Here is a 14,645-nt window from a genome sequence, read left to right on the forward strand (position 1 = left end):
TTTTGCTTTGCTGAGATTAACTAACTAATATGCTTAAAATCATGTTGCCGTTGTTAGCTGCCATCGGGTTGGTCCCTGACTCATGGCAATCCCGTATACAGTGGAACAAAACACTGTCCAGGCCTGCACCATCTATGTGATCACTTGCAGACCATTAAGATCCATAGGGTTTTCATTGGATGATTTTCAGAAGTAAATCGCCAGGCCTTTCTTCTTAGTTTGTCTTAGCGTGGAAGGTCCACTGCTGTTAAGCATCATAGCAACACGCCAGCTTCTGCTGACAGTGGGTGGTCACTGCGCATGGGGGTGCACTGGCCAAGATTGAAGCCCAGTTCTCCCACGTGGAAGGTGAGAATTCTACCACTGATCCAACATTGCTGCCTAAAGTTGCTATAAAAAAAAAAATAGGATTGTTTATTTCTTCTAGATGAAATGTGTGATTGAAAACAATTTTGTGGTCTTGCTATATACCTAATTCTTGTTTTAAATTTTTGGTTATCTACTTCTGTATTTTTACATAAATAATGCACACTTCCTATGTCTCTGCCAACTGCTCCCTTCCCTCCCCCTGTGAGGTATTTTCTTAGGGGCACTATGGAAATTTTTTGCTGTAAAAAATTAGCATAGTGCAGTTACAAGAAAATACTTATGGGTGGGACCTATTGGCAAACAAATGTAAAAGGTGGGAGTTATTTATGTAAAAATTCAGTAATCTTTTTCTTTTGAGTTGCCTATAAACATCATTTGACTACTGCAATTATTTTTATAGAATTCTTTTACTCATTAGTTATCAATATGGGCACTTCATTTCCAAACTTATTTCTCCTTTTTAATTGCTTATTTTTTCTTAGAAACTTACTAATAACAGCGTGTTTCCAAGAATTAAAGTTAATAGAAACAGTGTTCCAAGTGTCTCTATTCTATAAATTATAGTAAAAGGACTTATTTGAAGCAAATTACATTTTAATTAAGTGTCAGTGGTTATGCTTCTGCAGGGGATTTTTTAAACATCTTTATATTTAATATGAAAATTTTCCAAGTCTAAATGTGATTTTTAACCCTTTTTATTACTTCTAGTCTTTTCAGTAAATTGGTATAAAATATTGTAACTTCATATGATTTTACCATGAGAGCATAGTTTTTTGTTTTTTTTTTTACCTTCTAAACTGATTATGTCATCATGGAAGTAGCCCATATAGCTGAATTTGCTACATGACCATTTTATTATATGTATTTTCATGTGGTTTGAGGTTTTTAATTTGATATACTAATTAGTAATATAAAATAAAAATGACTACCCATTGAAGGAAGGCATTTTTCATTGCCTTTAAGTTCCAACTAAAATTCTAACATAGACTTTATTTAACAAACGGTATTTTATCAAAATTTTATTTTATTTTGTTTAATAGATCTAAATATGATTTTCATTGTGAAAAGATTAGAAAACTCATAAAACTACTTTTCCAGCTACAAGTGTTAGCCCAATGTCTACATTCTAAATAAGGCCTACAGTTGCATATAGATCACTTGCTCTGTTACATTATCTTCACAAATGTGTGCTCCACCTGTGTCCATTTCTACCTCCAGTGTTAAGGGTATGTCATTTATGAATGACTTGCTGAATTCTTTTTTTGTAATACTTCAAACATACCCCATTATTTTACACGGATCATCCAAGCAATGTTATCGTGCCATCAAGTCATCTCCGACTTACAGCAACCCCATGAATAACAGAACAAAACGTTGCCCGGTCCTGTGCCATCCTCATAATCATTGCTGTGTTTGAGCCTATTGCTGCAGCCACTGTGTTGATCCATCTCGCTGAGGATCTTCCTCTTTTTCCACTGACTCTCTACTTAAACAAGCATGATATCCTTTTTCAGGGATTGGTCCCTCCTGATAACACGTCAAAAGTAATGCTCCTTACTTCTAAGGAGCATCCTGGCTGTACTTCCTCTAAGACAGATTCATTTGTTCTTCTGGCAATCCATGGTGTATTCAGTAGTCTTCACCAACACCATAGTTCAAAAGCATCAGTTCTTCTTCAGTCTTCCTTTTTCATTGTCCAGCTTCTGCATGCATATGAGGCGATTAAAAATACCATGGCTTGGATCAGGCACACCTTAGTCCTCAAAGTGACGTCTTTGCTTTTTAAGATTTTAAAGAGCATGGTAGGTTTTATAAAATGATTGTTAAGCTCACATTTTGCTAAAATACTTAGACCCAATTATTTTTATATTATTAAACTTTATGATATTAAAGTTATATTACAATCTTAAAAGACAAAAAAAGAATTTAAAAAAAAATTAGTGTCATGGTTTACCACATATTGGGGAAAATATTATAACTTGTTTACCTTTAGCTTATTTGCATATACTTGTTTTTGTTGTTGTGTGCCGTCAAGCCGAAATTGACTCACAGAGACTACGTGCAACAAAGTAGAACTGCCCTGTAGGGTTTGCTAGGCTGTAATCTTTACAGGAGCAGATCTCCAGATCTTTCTCCCATGGAGCAGTTGGGTTCAAACTGCAGACCTTTCAGTTAGCAGCCAAGCACTTAACCACTTTGCCTCCAGGGCTTCTTGAGATTCAGATACTAGAATCGAATAATCATATTTATTATATGATATTTATAAATTGAAGCTTACCTGGTCCTTTGACTCACATTGTTCAGTGTGAAGAAAACATAAATTATTATAAGTACTTTAGGTGGCTAAATAAACATTGGGTTTTTGTTTTTTTTTTAATGTGGTAAGAACTTTATCCAGTTATAAGTTATTTTCTGTGAATATTATTGATTTCTTGCTGCATATATACTGCTTTTCGATTCTTAACTTTTCCTTGTATCTGTTTTATTATTTATGTTTTAAAATATTCTTTCTATAGATAGTCCTCTGTCTCGCTCTCTCTGTATATGTACATATATATGAAGTTTATGCAGTTTTAAATTAAACATAGCTTTCACAATCTGCTGAAGTAAATTTCTGTCTTAACCTGTGATTGCCAGCTGTGATCTGCTAGTGGAAATGGTCAATTAGCAGATCTTCATACCTGAATCATCAAGGCAATTTTGAATTCTAATGAGGAATGTCATCAATTCAAGCCTGCTAGAATATCAAATGTATGAAATAGATTTTGGTGGACTTTGCTCTCCCTTTCTTTTCTTGTTTCTTTGTTTGGTTTTAATACACTCTATTTTTTAGAGCAGTTTTAGGTTTACAGGAAAATTGTGCAGCAAGTACAGAGAGTTCCCATATATCACCTCTACCTCCTGCACACTCTTTCTCCTGTATTAACATCTGGCTTTAGTTTGGTATGTTTGTTAGAATTGATAAACCAATATTGATATGTTATTATTAACTAAATTCATAGTTTACATTAGGGTTTACTGTTTGTGTTGTACAGTCTTATGGGTTTTGACAAATGCTTAATGTCATGTATCTACTGTTACAGTATCACACAGAATAGTTTTACTACCCCTAAAATGTCCTGTGTTTCACTTGCTCATTTCTTTCTCCTTTCCCTGAACCCTAGGAAATATTGGTATTATATCAGTAGTTTTACCTTTTCCAGATTGTCATGTAGTTGGAATAATACAGTGTCTAGATTTTTCAGACTGGCTTCTGTCAGTTAGCAATGTGAATGTAAAATTCTTCCATGTCTTTTTATAGCTTGAAACCATTTCTTTTTATCACTGAATAATAAATATTGTATTGGATGGATGTACCACAGCTTGTTTATCCATTCACGTATTGAAGGATATCGTGGTTGCTTCCAGTTTTTGTCAATTGTGAATGAAGCTGAAGCCCTATGGGGCAGTTATACTCTGTCATATAAATTCACTATAAGTCAGAATCAACTCAGTGACAATGGGTTTTTTTAAACATTTATATGTAGGTTTTTTTTGGTAGATATAAGTTTTCAACTCATTTTGGTAAATACCTAGGAGTCCCGTTGCTGGATCGTGTGGTAAGTCTACATTTAGCTTTGTAATAAACTGCCAGACTGCCTTCCAAAGTGTTTGTACCATTTTGCTTTCCTACCAGCAATGAATGAGAGTCCCTGTTGCACCACATTCTGCCAGGGTTTGATCTTGCAGTGGTATGTCAGTGCTGTTTTACGTTGCAGTTCCCTGATGACTTATGATGTGGAGCATCTCCTCACATGCTTTTAATAAGTGACCTGTTGTTTAAATCATGTGGAAGAAAAGTGGTTGTACAGCAATAATGAAAAAGTGAGACTATTTTATACACTATTTCACATTAAGACTAACTGGTTGTTTAAATGTATATTGGAAAGTAACTATAAGTTACAGCATCAAAAGTAGATGTGAAACTGCTTTTATTGCGTGCTCTTTTGGACCCCTTTATGTTTTATGTTTTCAAAAGTCAACTGGTTTTAATTTCTAAATAAGAGAAAATTTTGCAAATTCTTTGTGTACTGACTTTAAACTATTTGTGACTTCCGGAGATTCCTTTTCATTATTAAAATCCAACTAATAAATGTGTCGATGGTCATCTTCAGACAAATTTATAGACATTATAGGATTTTTATGCTTCTTGTTAATTATATGTCACCAACATTTTATTTGTGCTTGCTGTCTTAATGAGCAATCCATGTGGCAGTAAATTTCAAAATATAAGACTGAGAGTTAAAATTAAACCTAATGATAAAAAATACCATGGTATCTAGGAGGTCATGCAAGTGACAGCTGACTGAATGGCTGAGATATGAATGTGCTCCACAGGCCCCTGGGATAACCTTGGGTGCTCATATCATTCCATTTTAAGGGGGGAAAATACTCAAGTAACTATACAGTTATTGATATTTTAAATTATATGGTCAAACAGGTGTCATTACTGACTTAATATGAATCCCTGAGAAAACTTTGTGACCCTCTTGATCGGGAGTCAGCAAACATTTTCTATAAAATACTAGATAGTAAATATTTTAGGCTTTGTGGGCCAGGAGGCCTCTTTGCAACTCCCCAACCCTGCTGTTGTAGTGCAAAGCAGCCATCAGCAGTGTATAAACAAATGAGTGTACCTGTGTTCCAACTTTATTTATAGACACTGAAATTTCAATTTCATATAATTTTTGGGTGTTATAAAATATTATTCTTCTTTTGATGTTTTTTGAACCATTTCAAAATGTTAAAAATCTTTCTTGGCCAAGGGGCCATACAAAAGCAGGTGACAGACTGGATTTGGTCTGCAGACAGAAGTTTGCCAGTCCCTGTTCCAGGTGGCTAAATCCACTGGTCGGGAAAAGCTCTTCGACATCATTCTGAACTTCTTACTGATCTGAGCTTATGCCTAATGACAAAAGATGTTCAATTTGTTGCCAGCAGCTTCTGTGTGACCCTAGTAATGTTGCTGCTTTATCCCACTTCACAAATAGTTCAGAGAATTAAATTAAAAAGAAAAAAATTGCAACATTGACTGCTGCAAAAATACTTGTCTTCAGTTGCAATGATGTAGTGTCATGCAATGGAAATAAAACCGGGAGACATGGAAACCAGGGTTTAGCCCTGGTGCTGCCGCTTTTCAAACTGGTCAAGTTTCTCAACCCCCCCGAGACTGTTTTCTCACCCATTTATCCCGAACGAGCATTAAGAGATTATACTGTAATAGTAGATATGAAATCACTGCTAAGGTGAAAGGTGTAGCAAATACTGCCTTGGTTGTAGTGGTGTATTATTTACTATTACATATTATTTCTTGCGGTGTTCCCTGCATAGGCTGATATGTCTCTCATAAAGACTACGTATAGGTTAAGGACTGCAAATAAATTTATTCCAGGCATTTTACCTCCATACCCTCATACTTTTAAGCTGCCCTGTGGTAGATGTACTAGGTTAATTACTAATAGTACTATGAAATTTTCAAGGTACTGTATTCCACATAATCTTTCTTATCATTGGTTTATGAGGGCAGAGACTTTGTCTGTTTTGTCCTGTTGTCCCCAGCACCCAGCATATTTGGGACTCAGATATTTGCTGAGTGAATCAATGGCACAAATAATCTCATATATTCACTTGCTGTCCATTATCAAAAGGAGTATAGAAAGTTCATTATAAGCAAAATGCATAAAATAAAATACACAGGATTACAAAAGAAAGTTACTTTATTCAACCTTATTGAATATATTTCTATCCACAGACTCCTTGGGGGTCCACAGACCCTGTTTTAAAAAAATATTGAAGAATTTTTAACTAGTATTGGAGATATACTATCCATAACTATAAACCATACAATTACTTTGATAGTTTGTAGGAGAAATGCAAGCTTCATTTCTTTTCTTATTTAAGATATCCTTCCTTGGCACCTTTAAATTACAATAAAAAAACAATGGATTTTGTTTTAGCCTATTTTGGTTAAAATTCTTTTGGTTTCCACAAGAAAAACAGACGTTGGCAAGCTGAGACAAAAAAGGGGCAGTTATCTGGGAAAATACTGGAATATCTCCTGTAATTGAGGGATTGAAAAGAAAGGAACAAAGGTAATTCTGAATATATCAGGTTTCTTCAGAGTAGAAAGTCACGGGTCCAAATTTCAAAATAATAGAAGGAAAACCTGGCTGGTCCAGCCTGAATCAAGGACACATGCCTGAATTGATCAGCCAGGTCCAAAACAGTATCACGTAGTAGAGCCATGAGCACTGAGGGCCACTGTCTTGTATGAGGATGAGGTGGGAAGGAAGCCACCCCAAGAGGTATCTATTATGTGCTCTTATTAACGTGACTCCAGAAAACAGTGCTTTTATTTTACAATTATTGATTTCTCAAGATTAAACATTTCATTCCAAACTGCAAGACTATTGATAATTAGATAGACCATGTTTACAATTGTATATCTTAATGCAATCCAGACCAACCACTGCCATATTAATACATGATTTAATATCATATGAATGGTTGTCAGTATAGAGTAGTGACAATACAACTTACAAGTTACGAGTGTAGAGCCTTCAGCCAGACTTGCATGTTTTCAGATCCCAATTCTACTACTTAACTGTGAAAGTCTGAACAAGTTATTCAATCTCTGCTCCTCATTGTAATTATATGTTTAAAAAAAAAGGTTAATCAGTGTACTTTTCCTACAATACAAATAGCCACAAAATCTCACAGACATACCACAGTAAATATTGAGTTCTTGTGCAGGCATTTGCAGGTAAGCTGGAGTGCTTCTGATATGAGCCTAAAACCCACTGCCGATTCCAACTCATAGCAACACTATAGGTCAGAGTAGAACTGCCCCATAGGGTTTCCAGGGCTGTAAATCCTTACGGAAGCAGACTGCCACATCTTTCCCCTGAGAAACGGCTGGTGGGTTTGAACTGCCAACTTTTCAATGCTTTAACAACTGCGCCAGCAGAGCTCCTCAGTTCTGATCCAAGCTGGCTGAACTGAGCTTGGTTTGAGGCCAGGCATAGGATGGGTCTAGGTGTGTACCACATGTTTCTTATCTTCCTTGGACCAGCAGCTACCTGAGACGTGGTTTTCTCGGAGTAAGGCGGAATAGCAAGGAGACAAGCCCAGCTGCATAAACCTATTTCGAGGCTTTGTTTGTGTAATGCCTCCTGTTATTCCATTGTCCAAAGCAAGTCACATGGCCAGACCAAAAGTCAAAGTGGGCTCGACTTTGAAAGTATATACCTTCCATGGAGGTGTCACTGGGGCTGGGGGGTAGTGAATATTTGTGGACAGTAATCCGAATCTACCACAGGGAGCAATATTAAAACCTTTTAAATAGAGTTGTTGTGAATTTAATATATGTAAAGAACTTAGACTAGTGCCTGGGACATACAAATGCTCAATAAATATTTGTTGTTATTAGACGTCTTATGCAGAAATTCAAAACACAAAAATTCAGTATACATATTTGGTAAATGTGTCCTTTCACTGGAATCAAGTAAACATGCTTAAATTTAATTAAAAAGCTAATATCTGGTTTTTTAATTGTAGATTAGATGAACAAGATTATGTATATTTCACACTGATTAGCCAATTTCAGGGAAAGCCTGATTGGTTATTGCCACAATTATATTTAAATGTTAGTAGAATCATTGAGTTCTAACCTCTTATTTTACAGTTAATGAATTGGGCCAAGAATGGCAAGATGTCTAAGCCAAAAAGAAAAAGATAGGTGGGTGGAAGATACATGAATGAGTGACAAATAGAAAAGTAGTTACATAGAAAAACGGAGTTCACGGAAACAAACCAGATCTCTAGAATTCTGGGTGAGAACTTTCTCACTGTGTCACACAGCCCAGGTGTCGTTTCCTGCAGTTTTATCTAAATGATGTTTATCATATTTTTTCCTACGTTTTTACCTTTCTGTGAATCTGAAAGAAGAAATAATTTTAAGAATCTCTTAGAAAAAATGTTCTGAACTATCCCATTATTCCTTAAATTAAGGGTTACCCATTATATTCACTGTTGTTGAGTCAATTCCGACTTATAGCGACCCTGAGGGACAGAGTAGAGCTGCCCCATAGGGTTTCCAAGGAACAGCTGGTGGATTTGAACTGCCAGCCTTTTGGTTAGCAGCCTAACACTTAACCACTGTGCCACCAGGGGGTTTTAAGGATTATTACAAATTAAGGGTTACTTTAAGATTACTTAGGAAACCGTGGTGGCGTAATGGTTAAGTGCTATGGCTGTTAACCAAAAGATCAACAGTTCAAATCTGCCAGGTGCTCCTTGGAAACTCTATGGAGCAGTTCTACTCTACCTATAGGGTTGCTATAAGTCAGAATCGACTCAACGGCAAAGGATTTTTTTTGTTGTTGTTATTGTTTTTTTGTTTTGGTATAATATTACAATATAAAATAAAATAATCCATACAGAAGCCTTCATTTATCTGTTTAACTAATATTTAGTTAGGCACTGGGCATGCAGTAGCAGGAAAAAAAAGTCTCTGCTCTTGCAAGCATACGTTATGTGGCAGAGACAGACAACAGGCAATAAACTAATAGGTAGAATGTTCCATATTCCTTCACCTGCAATTCCAAAGCCAAAAGGTTCTGAAAACTGGAAGTTTTTGTAACTCATATAGTTGTAACACCAGACCTAATCTTAACTCTTTTGGTAGTCAAATTGATAGGAGACTATTTATAGTCATTTTTAAGATCCCATTTAGAATGAATATGTGTATAGTTTGCTGCAGAAATGTTAACATATTTGATTTCAGAGTGCTGTTCCAGACCTGGGTGAGGGAGGAGGAGGCCTTACATAATTATGGGCTTGTGCCATATTACCTTTCAAAACTCTAAACAATTCTTAATTCCGAAACACATCTTGCCCTCAAAGGGATTGTGGGCATATGTAATATCTAGAAATTATAAATACTGTGAATGGAAATGAAGCAGATATATGGAGAGAGAATAGGGGCTGGAAATTCAATAGTGGCTGTTTATTAGGTACTTTTTAATAAAGTAATACCTTAATTATATTTTAATAAAATAACATGTGTTAGATAGCCATTGAGCAAGTGCCATTCTATGAATAAATGACCAAAATATTGTTAAACTATCATATCTGTTGTTTCTTGTTCTAGGATTTTCTCTAAGTATTAAGGCTGAAAAATCAGCTCAGTCATGATAATGCCCTTTCCCATTTCCCTCCCTCTCCAAAGATTCTTCTCATCTACCTGCTGAGAGACAACTAGAGGAAAGAGCCCTGAACTTGGAGATGATAAGAAGAATTGGTTTCTCTTGTTTGCTCTGCCCGTTACTGGCTGTAACTGGTTGAGTTGTTTAACATCTCTAAATTTCAGCTTCCTAGATTCTAGGGCACTGGGTTTTTTGTTTTTTTTTTTTTTTAGTTGGGATCAACTCAATGGCAATGGGATTTTATAATGTAAAATGGCTCCTGGGTGGTGCAAAAGATTTGCACTTCACTACTAACCTAAAGATGGGCGGTTTGAAGCCTACGCTGTGAAAAGAAAGGCCTGGCAACTATAAGGGTTATAGTCAAGAAAACCTTACGGAGCTCAGTTGTGTCCTATAGCTCATGGAGTCACCATGAGTCAGAATCAATGGCAGTGAGTTTGGGTTTTTGGTTTATAGTGTAAAATGGTGGAGTCCTTGTATAGCAAACAGTTGAAGCACTCAGCTGCAAACTGAAGGGTTTGAGGTTCCAGTCCACCCACAGGCACCTTGGAAGAAAGGCCAGACAAAATACTCCCCAAAAAATCAGCCACTGGAAACCCTATTGAACACTTCTGTTTCGACACACATGAAGTTGCTATGAGTTGGAATCAACTCTGTGGCAGTTAGTTTATAGTGTAAAATATGGTGATTGAATTACGTGATCAATATGGCTCTTTCTTGCCTGTAGTCATAAATTTAGCAAGTCTTAAGTGTTAAAATTCAAAATTCTGTGCTTCTAAGTGGGACCTCATTAAAAAACTCAAATTTTCTTAAATGTGAATCTAAAGAAATACAGAAGAACTGATTATCTGTTTAAAATTGGTAAATCATCCTTGTTACCTTTTTAACAGGACCAAGGAAATAAATAGCAGAAACCAAGAGCACAGGATATTTTCCTTCATCAGTCCGTAGAACACTGATGTTTCTCTAATTCCATCAAACACAGAAGAATGACCACCTTGGTGAATGGCCACAGAGGATGTCAACAACTCTTTTGAGGCAAGTAATGTTTATTTGTGCTATGAATTTTCTATTATTAAATATGTGGAAAAAGTAGAATTACCTTGGATTGAATGAAAAATATATTTTTAATATAAAAAATTAATATAAGCATGGCTATCTCTCACTATTACCCCTCTGCCCCCCCTTTTTTTTTCCAGTACTGTGGGTCTGGGTAGGATATCAGAAAATACATTAAGCTGCTTTTGTCATTACTTGGAGTCTTACATAATATAGGGCTACATTAAATCCCTAAATACAAAATGAGGGTTTAAATAACAGAATTAAGTACCCATATTTGAAAACATGACTCTTTGTATCTATCTTGGACACATAGATCATATAACTGCAAATACTAAATAGATTAGGGAGTTAAAATTATTTTCTATTTATTTTAGAATTATCCATAAAAAAAAAAAATCCATATCATCTGTGAATTTTTTTTTTTTTAGTTTAATTCCAGCATTTTTTCTCACTGATCTTTAACAAAATCCAAAATCGTGGGAAGCCACCCCTTTAGATCCCTCACAGCTTTACATTTTCTTAGAATCCTGCATCATAAAATTTCACTGAACTTTACTTAATTTTATGGCAGCTCCTTTTGCTCTTGGAAGAGCAGTCAGGCAAGGATCATGGACTACAATGCCACCTCCAAAACCTTTTAAAGGGGAATTTTGCTAGGGAAATAATTGTCCATATTTTAAAAACGTGTGTGTGTGTTTTTAAAATATGGACAGTTAATTTCAATTTTGAAGGGATTTGCCATCTATATATTAGGGATTTGCCTTCTCCCCTGCTTTCATGAAAAATAAAGACTTAAGTAGATGAAAATAAAATAAAAATACTTAGAAATTTAAGTAGAATACACCAAATTTTTGTTTTTTCAAAGGATTGTATACAACAGAGAAACTTAGATATTCTCAGAATTTTTTATTTAGTGGTCATTCAACTCACAGACCTAAGGTCGTCTAGCAAACATGTCTGCTTTTTATGTTGTATATACAGAAATGTTTGCTAAGTCAAACCCACTGCTGTCGAGTCAGTTCCGACTCATAGTGACCCTATAGGACAGAGCAGAACTACCCCACAGAGTTTCTAAGGAGTGCCTGGCGGATTTGAACCGCAGACCCCTTGGTTAGCAGCCATAGCACTTAACCACTACACCACCAGTGTTTCCTTGCTAAGTCAAGGAGCCAATAAAGGTTTAAAAAGCTCAGTGTAGACTTCTGAGTTTTCTTTCAGTAACTAGCATCAGAATTAATTTTTGGTTTTCTGTTGCGGAAAATTCATCTAATTACACTCAAATTATTCTACAAGTCTTTGGACAGCAAAATCCCCACCACCAAAGAAAAAGCAGCTGTGTTGCTTTGCCTCAGCATTACAATAGCATTATTATGCCATCCCAGGGCTTTACAGGAATGGCAAGTGAAGTGTTTGTCCACTGGCTTCCTTTTGGCAGAGACACACCTAAACCTTTCGGAACCACTGATGTATAACTTCTCTTTGAAAGGGAGTTAGTTGAAAGTGATAAATTCCATTGCTTCCTTCAGCAAACCAATCTAGTGTAATAGTTCTCAGGAGCAGGCAAGTCTATCTTATAACCCTTTACATATTTTAAGTGACTGTTTCTAAAACTCCTATTCCCAGAATCAGACGTCAATCCTGAACTAAATCTTTTCTTAGTTTGATGCAATCCATGCAAGTATTTTAAAATGTACTAAAAATTGACCGTGGCTAAATTAGTGGCAGTAGTTCCCATAAACCATACTTCTCCATAAGCAACCTCCTATCAAATTTCTTTAACATTTTCTTTTTAAACTCATTCATATTTCATACCTTATTTTGATCTTCAGTTATCCTTTAACCACAGCAATATGTCTTGTATCAGGTTTAATTTATATTTTTTCCACGTTATACTAAGAACCAGCCCTTCTTTCTAAATTCCATTCTCTCTATGACCATGTCATTTAATAAGTCCAGATATTTACAATTCTAACCAAAAGTACTATTTCATTTATTTTTTATGCTTTAAGGAGAGTGATTAAAAACTTCTAGTGGTTAGAAAGGCAATTTAGAACATAGCAGTTATGACTTACAAGCATGCCATAAACCAAAACAGAAGTTGTTGCCATCCAGTTGATTCTGACTAATAGCGACCCTATAGGACAAAATAGAATTGCCAGATAGGGCTTCCAAGGAGCAGCTGCTAGATTCAAACTGCCAACCTTTTGGTTAGCAGCCAGCTTTTAACCACTGTGCCCAGCGTGCTGTACAAGAACACAGATTCACAGAACAAGTCAAGACTGACTGATCAACCACATTGTGCCACCCATCGGCCATGTGACCTTGGACAAATTATTTATTCTCTGACCCTCAATTTGTACATCATTAGAATTTTGAAAACTAATAATGATGTAATTGTGTGGGTTGAATGAAATAGATAAGAGCTGAGCATTGCCTAGCACATCATTTAATAAATAATTCCACTTTTTGCAGAATGATTGAAAGCAGGTTTCCTCATAGTAAGCTCAATTCTTACAAAACAGATAATGAATCTATTATTAAACACAAAACCCGAACATGTTGCCATCGATTCCAACTCTTGGCAACCCCACGTATTACAGAGTAGAACTGCTCCATAGGGTTTTCTTGGCTGTAATCTTTACAGAAACGTATTGCCAGGCCTTCTCTGGCACCACTGGCTAGGTTCCAACCACCAACCTTTAGCTTAGTAGTTGAGCACAAACTGTTTCTGCCACTCAGGGGCCTTGTCCATTATACTTATACCAAATTCCATTTACAACATCATGTCTGTTGTATTGCTACTAAATTTTGTTCATGTTGAAGTTTCCTGACACAGTTTAAAGTTTAGGTTTTAAAGCGTGAAATTGCGTTTTATCCAGAAATCACTGTTAAAAAACCATTATACCAATGGTTGTTAACCTTTGATTCTCATGTAAGCTAAAATTTTGCAAAAAAAAAATTAGGGCATTAATGGATTCACTACCTGCTCTAAAATTTTATCATCATGTCAACCACTAATATTTGGAGAAATATTCCATTTACAGGGCAGAGTGATTTGAAGAATTTTCTTCTTGGGATTAAATACCTTTGGTGTATACGGTCATCAGATGTTTATTTAGTCTGAGAAATTGATTTGAGTTACTAGAAAAATGAAAGTGAACAGGCAATTCTGCTATCTTTTTTAAACTAAGAGCAGACTTTAGAATGAAAAATGAATTTTAAAAACAAAGAAATTTCTTCTAGGTAAGAGGTTGTTTCATTTGTGGCAAGGCATGGTCTATGCGCAGAGGTGCACGTTTTACTTACGAGTATCTGACAGCATCATTTCTTTCACATAGTTTCTTGATAATTCATTTTATTTATTCTATAGCTCTTTTTAATTATAAAGCAGTAACTATGATTTTCTTTTTTATTTATTTGAGGTGAGTTCAGATAATAGGGTTACAGTTTTATTTTCAAAGCCTTGAGCCCATATTGCATATGTCAACAAATGAGATTTCCTAAAGAACTTAGAGGTGGTATAGCATTTACAAAGGATCCCTGGTGGCGCTGTGGTTAAGCACTCAGCTGCTAACCAAAAGGCCGGTGGTTGAAACCATCAGCCTCACTCAGCAGGAGAAGGATGTGACATTCTGCTTCCAGAAAGATTACAGCCTTGGAAACCCTATAGGGGCAATTCTGCTCTGTCCTATAGGGTCGCTATGAGTCTGAATCGATTTTATGACAGTAGGTATAGCATTTATATTTGTAATTGAACTGACTCAATTTGTGTAGTTTTTAGACATTTGTAAATGAACTGACCCAATTTTTCCTTTGAGTACTTGCTTCAAACCGGGGCTATTTTTTCTTTTCATGAGTAAGAAACTCATTTTAAATTGAAATTGAGAAAAATTGTTGACCTTTCAAAATGAACATAGCCACTATATATATATTAGTGTTAATTTTGCTTATTGTAGTATGTTCATTGCA

The 14,645-nt window shown here is 35.7% G+C and overlaps 1 long non-coding RNA gene across 2 annotated transcripts in view; it reads left to right on the top strand.

The window, feature by feature from the left end:
- The window catches only part of LOC126077681 (uncharacterized), a 210,025-nt gene extending 196,194 nt beyond the window's left edge, over positions 1 to 13,831 (top strand). The window contains exon 4 of one of the 2 annotated variants that reach the window (XR_007517829.1): positions 10,505 to 13,811. This is a non-coding gene — a long non-coding RNA (uncharacterized LOC126077681). Of the gene's footprint in view, positions 1 to 10,504 lie in introns of both variants that reach the window. The other variant, XR_007517828.1, reaches the window with a different exon arrangement.
- Positions 13,832 to 14,645: the final 814 nt, after the last annotated feature.

This window comes from Elephas maximus, chromosome 6 (genome assembly GCF_024166365.1).
Source record: "Elephas maximus indicus isolate mEleMax1 chromosome 6, mEleMax1 primary haplotype, whole genome shotgun sequence".
NCBI classification, from domain to species: Eukaryota; Metazoa; Chordata; class Mammalia; order Proboscidea; family Elephantidae; genus Elephas; species Elephas maximus.